This window comes from Chelonoidis abingdonii, chromosome 3, assembly GCF_003597395.2.
Source record: "Chelonoidis abingdonii isolate Lonesome George chromosome 3, CheloAbing_2.0, whole genome shotgun sequence".
In the NCBI taxonomy this organism is placed as follows: Eukaryota; Metazoa; Chordata; order Testudines; family Testudinidae; genus Chelonoidis; species Chelonoidis abingdonii.
In genome coordinates, this window is record NC_133771.1 from 403861 (window position 1) to 412748 (window position 8888).

Sequence of the window (8888 nt, forward strand, 5' to 3'; positions counted from 1 at the left end):
CAGTGTCACCCCAGAGTTCAAGAGGCACCTTACGTGGGCAGGGCCAACTGCTCCGCCTCTCCATGAAGTTTTGTTGCAGCCTTCACCACGACCAGCTCCACCACACCAGCTGAGCTACTCCTCCAGCTGCCCCACAAACTGCTTCACTCTGCTCACTGTTCCATAGGCTGCTCCAACTGCTCTGCTCTGCCAACCACTTAACAACAGTCTTCAGACTCCCCCACTAATTAACACAGCACTCAGTTCAGCTTTTTCAGTGATTTCAGCTTTAGTAGGGGAGGCCTGGTGCACTATTGGTCCAACATAAATTCAACTCAGTGTCTCTAGATAGACTCCTAATGGAATCAAAATTAGCTCTACTCTTTAACAGTAGAGAGAGGACATGCAATTGGTGTTCTGGGCCCTCAAAAGGGGCCCATACCATAGGTACACACGCCAAACCCAGCCTTCTCTCTCAATTCATAGGGTTTGGAACCCCTGTTCCATGTTAGCAAGTACCACCCAGCTGAGGTTGAGTCATTTCTGTCACAAAGCTGTCCCACAGCTCCCCATTCACACAATCAGGGTGACAAACTTTTCCTCTTGCCCCAATAACAAAGAAATTGGGGATCCCAGAGCTGTTAAAATCACCATCCCAAGCTGCTGTGGGTTTATGCTAAGTGTGAGGTGGATGCCAATGTAAATCTTTCCACACCCTTTGAAATTTTTGAGATTCTTTCCACACTCCCTACAATTCACCACCAGATGTCAGGGTAGCGCTCAACCTGACTCTGCTTACACATAGAATATTGGGTTGGAAGAGACCTCAGGAGGTCATCTAGTCCAACCCATTGCTCAAAGCAGGACCAATCCCCAGACAGATTTTTACCCCAGTTCCCTAAATGGCCCCCTCAAGGATTGAACTCACAACCCTGGGTTTAGCAGGCCATCTGGGGCAAAAATCAGTATTTGGTCCTGCGAGTGAAGGCAGGGGGCTGGACTCGATGACCTTTCAAGGTCCCTTCCAGTTCTAGGAGATTGGTATATCTCCAATTATGATTATGTTATTCCTCTTCCACCTGTGAAAATTGAACTGGCCTCCAGCTCCCCTCACCCGTGGAAAACAGCTCTTCTCTTCTCAGACTGACAGATTCTTCTATGTCCAGAAGGGACCATCCTGATCATCTAGCCCAGTGGTCTCCAAAGTGGAGTGCGCAGCAGGAGGAGCGCTTTTCTTTTCGGGTGGGAGTCCCGGTTTTTGGGTTTTTTTGCTTTGGCGCAGCAAGGGGTGCATGCTCAAAATTTTTTTACTGATGGGGTGCATGATAAAGAAAGTTTGGAGACCACTGATCTAGCCTGACCTCCTGCTTTACACAGCCCAAAGGATTTCACCAGCAATTCCTGCAACTTCTTGGTGAGCTAAAAACCATTGTAGCACCAGAGGTATCCAAAGGAGAGGCAAGACCACATTGTCAAAGAATCCAGCAAACTTTAATGCAGTCCATGACCTCACCCCACAGCACGGACTCCCCTGGAGCTGGTGACAGACTGACCCATTCCCCAACGTGCAGATGTAGCTCTCCACCATGCTACTGTTCATGCAGTTCCCCTGGAACATTTCAGCCAGAAATTTCTTCTCTGTGCAGTTCTCCAGGAACACCATCACCAGGGCCCCAGCAATTGTTGTTACTTCCTGATTGGGAAAGGCAAATGCCTCTGGCCATTTGGAGAAGTATTCAAATCAATTTCCCCTCTCAGTCTCTGGCAGGGTTCCCAGCACATCAATGACTGCTGGTTGCAATGGTGCCCCATACTGTTCTGGTGCATCAGTGCACTGGGCCTACCAGGGGGTCCCTTCCACCCCCTACTTTTCACACCTCCCACACCAACTCTTCGCGCCTCTAACTCCTGAGCCAGTAGAATATTTGCTGAACTTGACTTGTGGTCTCCGTGATCCCAAAGTGATGCAAAGTGATCTCCTGTAGGCAAATCATGCACCGTTTTCAACACAGCCAACTGTCAGGTTTGGGAAAATCAGCTGCCACTCCATTTGATCCTCCCCGCAGGTCTGCCACTTCATGTGTCATGCACCTTCCTACCACTCCAGGGGGTTCCACTGGGCCCACAAATCCTTAATCAGCTTGCTGTGGGAAGCTGTTTCCCCCCAAGAGTGCCTCTGTCCTGCCTGAAAAAGGAGTACTCTGTCTTCATCCTCAGACTTCATCAGCTGAATTGTCCATGTGTAACAGGGTGCACTCACCCCACACCCTCACCCCATCACATCATGCCTCAGGTAGCTCCTCAGCTTCTCCCCACCCCCATGAGGACAACATATCCCTGGACTTCCTCCTTCTGCTCCTGGTGGAGGCAATCCTGACAACTGCTTTCCAAGCAGGGGTGTCGAGACAGGGCATCTATTCCAATGCTGGACCCCTGACAGAGGCACCTTGAAATGGTACTGCTGCAATTTCTCCAGCCAATATGATGACTACCTTTCAGGTTGCTGGAAGCTCAACAGCCGCTGCAGGGCAGCATGGTAGGTCCATATAGTGAGTTGCTGCTCATACTAGATATGGGTGAAATCTCTTGGCAGCTCTGACTACTTCCAGGAGCTCCCTATGGGTCACACAGTAGTTCCATTCCATTCTGGTTTCCTGAAGGTTTGTTACAATAGTCTGCAGCCTGCTCTTCTCCCCTCCACATGTAGGAAAGCCCAGCTCCTATTCTAACCTTGCTAGCATCAGCACCAGTACAAGTGGACATCCTGGCAGGGACATGCCAACGCTGGTGCAGTGATCACAGCCTTCTTCGGCTCTTCCTTGGAATGTCTGGCTGCACTTGGCTGTTCATGTACACGACGATCCTTGTCTGATAGTCTGTGCAGTGAGGCAGTTACCTCAGTGCGTGCACACACACACACCAACCAGCCTCGTACAAACCTCCAGTGGGAAGAGGAAAACCCCTTTAACTCCAGTCACTGGGGGACATTCTGGGGTTCAGGCCACTCAGCCACTGCAGCCACTTTTTCTGGGTCATTGGAAATCCCTTCCCCACCACCGTGTCCCAGGAACAGTTTTCCTATGTTCCAGCACATTCCTCAGCCTTATCGGCCTGAGCTCAGGGGCATATGGACCAGGATGTCATCCAAGAGCATCTGACACCCAACAGATGGCAGACTCCCCAAGACATGCTCCGTTAATCACTCAAACGCAGCTGGGCATTACACAATCCAGGCAGCATTACAGCGACGAACCCCATCCCGTGGGTCTTTGCAGGGGCAGAATTTTCTTCCTCAATTTGCCATGAGCTGCTCTAGAGGCCAGTGAAGAGAACCACTGGGGTCCCACTAGTGCTTGCAACACACCATCAATGTGGAGGCCAGGGTACAAGCCCTTGCGGGTCACGTAATTAAATCTCAGAAATCGACACAGAACCCTGTGGGACTAGCCATGCCCACCGGCACCCTGGGGGAAGCCCACAGACTTCTGGATTGCTCAATAACTCCTGCAGCTGCCTCTGTGTGGACAAGAGGCATATGACATAAGGTGGCTTAATCATCTGAGCCTGATGTGCATTGATCTCCGTGACCATCCTGGATCAATCAAAGGTCCCCAGTCCCTGGGAGAATACACTCATATAATCCCACACACCAACTGCCATGAAACTGCCCTTTGACCTTATGCCAGCTGGGATCCTGCATGCTGACACATCTCCAATGCACCTTTCAGAACCGCAGAGGCCACTCCTGGATGGGAAGCAACTTCTTTCCCATACTGTCCCCTAAATAGATTAAACCCCCAGGCCCTCATTTCCCACAATTAGAGTATCTCAGCAAGTCTAGTTGATCATTAGAGTCCTAGAGAAAGTCCAAACTCTGCATCAGGTCATCTTGGATTGCAGCCACCTATATCTCCTGGGGCACCTCCAACTCTGCAGTTCTAGTTTTTGATGAAGTCTGACCAAGTACTGGCCATATCACTTGCAGGCATCAGTTGTCCACTGACTGGGCCCAGTCTCTACATCCCATACACCCCATTTGTCCAGAGCTTCCAGCCATATAACAATGACAGGTGACCCTGTAGTAAACATTGTCAATACAATATCCCACAGAGCATCCTTCAGCCAGCAGGTACAGACTGGTTGTAGGAATCACTGGGTGAAATTCTCTGACCTGTGCTTTGCTGTGCTAGATGCTCATAATATTCCTTTCCAGCCTCAGAATCTATGAACACAGGCTGTAACTATACCTTGGGGAACCACAATTCTTTCACTGAGGCTTCCTCCCACTTAGCGGATGCTCTCTTCATTTTCTAGGCCTCCAGGCTGGGTCACCAGTGACACGTCTACACAGACCTTGGGAGCAAGGTGCCAGCCCAGGGACACAGACGTGCACTAGCTAGCACACCAGAAATAGTCCCGTGGACTTGGCAGCTCCAGCAATGAGTAGCCACCTGAACTCAGACCCAGGGGGACAGGTGGACTTGAGAGCTCGAGCCGCACCATCAGAGGCTCATTCACCTGCACATCTACCATCGTGATCTATGCCATCATGTGCCAGCAATGCCCCTCTGCCATGTACATTGGCCAAACTGGACAGTCTCTATGCAAAAGAATAAACGGACACAAATCTAACATCAGGAATCACAACATTCAAAAACCAGCAGGAGAACACTTCAACCTCTCTGGATCCTCAATAACAAACCTAAAAGTGGCAATTCTTCAACAAAACAGACTCCAATGTGAAATTGCAGAACTGGAATTAATTTGCAAACTGGACACCATCAGATTAGGCCTGAATAAAGACTGGGAGTGTAACTCTGCTCAACTGTCCTCATGCCACCGCCTGCTGGGTGTTGGTTCTAACCCATGCGTCTGCCATGTGCACTGAGCACAATCCTCCCCAGGCCATTCGCTATGCAGCACCTCTGATGTTAGGGAGCACCAATCAATAGCTAACATCCAGAGCGCCAGCTTCTAGCTCATTTTCTGCTCTGGCTGCATCCTGCATGGGGGACTTTCCAGGAGGAGAAAATTCCTCTTTGCCATTAAAAAAATTGTGACCACCTAACTACTCCTCCCCTTCGCTAGTCTCAGCGTATGGATGCACTGGCACCAGGCCAAGCAGACTGCCCGGCAGCTCATGGTATCAGTGCTGGCCAAACATGCTCCTCCCTCTGGCCCCCGCAGTTGCTGCCGAAGAAAATGCCACCCACCAAATCCTAGCGCCCTAGGTGACTGCCTAGGTTGCCTAAATGGTTGCACTAGCCCTGAACCCCCCAGTACAGGCAGGGATTCCCAAAGAGCTGAAACACCAAAGATTTGCATGTGTCTCCTTTTCATGGGGAAAAATGCCCAAAGGAGCCAGCATCCTCTTTGCACGCCCTATAGCTGTACCCAAGCTTGCTTTGCTCTAGCTAGCCCTGCTCCCTGGAGCGTGAGGCAGTCCGTGTCTTCCCCTTTACAGAGATGACTGCACAGGGCAAATTATGGGAAGGTCCCTTACACTGCACAACTGGACCCTTGCCAGACCATCTGTATGAGTAGCCTAGCTGTTACCTGCCTGTGTCAGCGAGGCCAGGCTACAGCATGGGCTATGGAGAGGTGAAGGAGCCATTTCACCAGCCTCAAATGGCATAGGGCTAACTCTGGCCCAGAGTCAGTCAGTCTGTCTGTCTATGGCCTCCATCCCCACAGAATCTGCGCCCGCCATAATCCACCATGCTAGCCAGGGCAGTCACTGGCACCACTCTTCTGGGGGGAAAAATCCCTTTCTGAGGGGTGTGTGGTTGGTTTGTTACAGGTTTGGGGGGCCTGGAGGTTGGAGGATGGAGGAGCAGTGTGTCAGTGACATTCCCGCTACAGGGGGAGGAGCAGTGTGGCCCCAAACCTGGAAACACAGAACTTGGAGAGGGCAACATTTGGATGAGTCATTTCAAACCCTGGACAGTTCCTCTCCAGGTCCCTGAGATGTGTTGGCCTCCCTGAGAAACTAGGGTCTTGCTGGGTGCATAGGATTGCATACAGAGAGCAGGGCAGCATCCAACTCAGCAGGTGAGGATGCTGCACCCTTCTGCACACGGGCACAATGGGGCTCTGCAGCCAAGCTCACAGAGCCCAGGGGGAGGAGTTACTCACTTCCCCAGATCTGCCAAGATCTGAACCTAGCCAGCTGGGGTCTCTGAGCCACTGAGCTTGCAGCAAACCCCATGCAGCCCAGCACAGGGCGCGTAGGCCTCGGACATCTCACTGGAACATTTGTGCCCTGAGCTGTCCCTCTGCACAGGGTGAATTTCACCCTGGCCTGCAAATTGTCCCCCTCCCCTACCCCTGTTAGCCACACAGTGGCTGGCTGGGCGGGTGGTGGCAGGGGCTGCTTTCCCCAAACCTTAGAACCAGCCCAGGGGACAAGTTCAGATCTGCAAGAAAATGTAACTCAAGGAGACCTACTGTGTGACAGACAGCGTGAGCAGGGGAGGAGCATGGCCAGGTGTCCCAGCGAGAACCATCACAGGGGATGTGGGAAAAGCATCACCATGAACATGTGTCACCGAGCAAACATCACTGTGTCAGGCACGGAGGACATGTCACAGCAGGAACACAGGTATGCAGGAGTGTGTTACTATGTTAGCATGTCACTGTGTCAAGCAGGGGGGAGTACTGCATAAAGTGGGGAGACCTTCACCATGAGAGTGTGTCACTGTGCGAGGCAGGGAGAGTGCGTCACCATGCAAGTGTGTCACTGTATGAGGGGGGGAGATGGTGTCACTGTGCCAGATGAGGAGCGTGCGCCATTGTGCAAGCATGCCAGAGTGTAAGGTGAGGCAACTATGTCACCATGCATGTGTGTCACTGTGCGAGGCAGATAAAGGGTGGCACCAAGTGAGGTGAGGAGGATGCACCATTGTGCTAGTGCATTACTGTGCAAGGCAGGTAAAGGTGGCACCGTGCGAGATGGGGAGAGTGTGCCATCGTGTGAGCATGCCACAGGACTGTGAGTGTGCCACCATGCACATGTGTCACCGTGCGAGGCAGGTAAAGGGTGGCACCGAGCGAGGTGGGGAGGATGCACCATTGTGATAGTGCATTACTGTGCAAGGCAGGTAAAGGTGGCACCGTGCGAGATGGGGAGGGTGTGCCATCGTGCAAGCATGCCACGGAGTTGGTTGGGTGAGTGTGCCGCCATGCACGCATGTCACCGTGCGAGGCAGGTAAAGGTGGCACCGTGCAAGATGGGGAGGGTATGCCATCGTGCAAGCATGCCACGGGGTTAGTTGGGTGAGTGTGCCACCATGCACGCGTGTCACCGTGCGAGGCAGGTAAAGGTGGCACCATGCAAGATGGGGAGGGTGTGCCATCATGCAAGCATGCCACGGGGTTAGTTGGGTGAGTATGCCACCATGCACGTGTGTCACCTTGCAAGGCAGGTAAAGGTGGCACCGTGCGAGATGGGGAGGGTGTGCCATCGTGCGAGCATGCCACGGGGTTAGTTGGGTGAGTGTGCCACCATGCACTCGTCTCACTGTGTGAGGCAGGTAAAGGTGGCACCATGCGAGATGGGGATGGTGTGCCATCGTGCGAGCATACCACGGGGTTAGTTGGGTGAGTGTGCCACCATGCACGCGTGTCACCGTGCGAGGCAGGTAAAGGTGGCACCGTGCGAGATGGGGAGGGTGTACCATCGTGCGAGCATGCCACGGGGTTAGTTGGGTGAGTGTGCCACCATGCACACATGTCACTGTGCGAGGCAGGTAAAGGTGGCACCGTGTAAGATGGGGAGGGTGTGCCATCATGCGAGCATGCCACGGGGTTAGTTGGGTGAGTGTGCCCCCATGCACGCATGTCACCGTGCGAGGCAGGTAAAGATGGCAGCGTGCGAGATGGGGAGGGTGTGCCATCGTGCGAGCATGCCACGGGGTTAGTTGGGTGAGTGTGCCACCATGCACTTCTGTACAGCTGGACGGGAGAGGGGAAGCATCTTGGGCCTGACAAGTCTCTGTTCTTGTACGGAATGGGGGTGGAGAGTGTGGCTAGGACGAGGAGGTACACTCAGGCCGCAGTATACTGTTAATTCTCGGCGCGGGAGTAGAGAGGAGGGCCTTAGGGGGGAGGGTGTGGGGGACACTGATGGGCACTGCAGTCAATCTTGTTCTGTACGTGACGGTTGGAGGGGCGGGGGGGCACTGGGCCTGCGATCTCTGTTCTGTACGTGGGGGTGGAGGGCTGGGGGGGGCACTGGGCCTGCAGTCTCTGTCTGTACGTGACGGTGGAGGGCTGGGGGGGGCACTGGGCCTGCAGTCTCTGTTCTGTACATGGGGGGTGGAGGGGGCACGGGGCCTGCAGTCTCTGCCTTATGTGGCGGGAAGGGCACTGGGCCTGCAGTCTCTGTTCTGTACATGGGGGTGGAGGGCTGGAGGGGGCACTGGGTCTGCAGTCCTCTGCTCTGTACGTGGGGTGGAGGGGCTGGGGGCGGGTACTGGGCTGCAGTCTCTGTCTGTACATGGGGGTGGAGGGGCGGGGGGGGTACTGGGCCTGCCAGTGTCTCTTTGTATGTGGGGGGTGGAGAGGGCACTGAGCCTTGCCAGTCTCTGTTCTGTATGTGATGGTGGAGGGGCTGGGGGGGGCAACTGGGCCTGCAGTCTCGCTCTGTAGTGGGGGTGGAGGGCTGGGGGGGCACTGGGCCTGCAGTCTCTGCTTGTTACATGGGGCTGGGGGGACATGGGCCTGCAGTCTCTGCTCTGTACATGGGGGTGGGGGCCACTGGGCCTGCAGTCTCTGTTCTGTACATGGGTGGTGGAGGGGCTGGGGGCACTGGGCCTGCAGTCTGCTCTGTACGTAGGGTGTGGAGGGGGCACTGGGCCTGCAGTCTCTGTTCTGTACGGGGGGGTGAGGGGCAGGGGGGTACAGGGCCT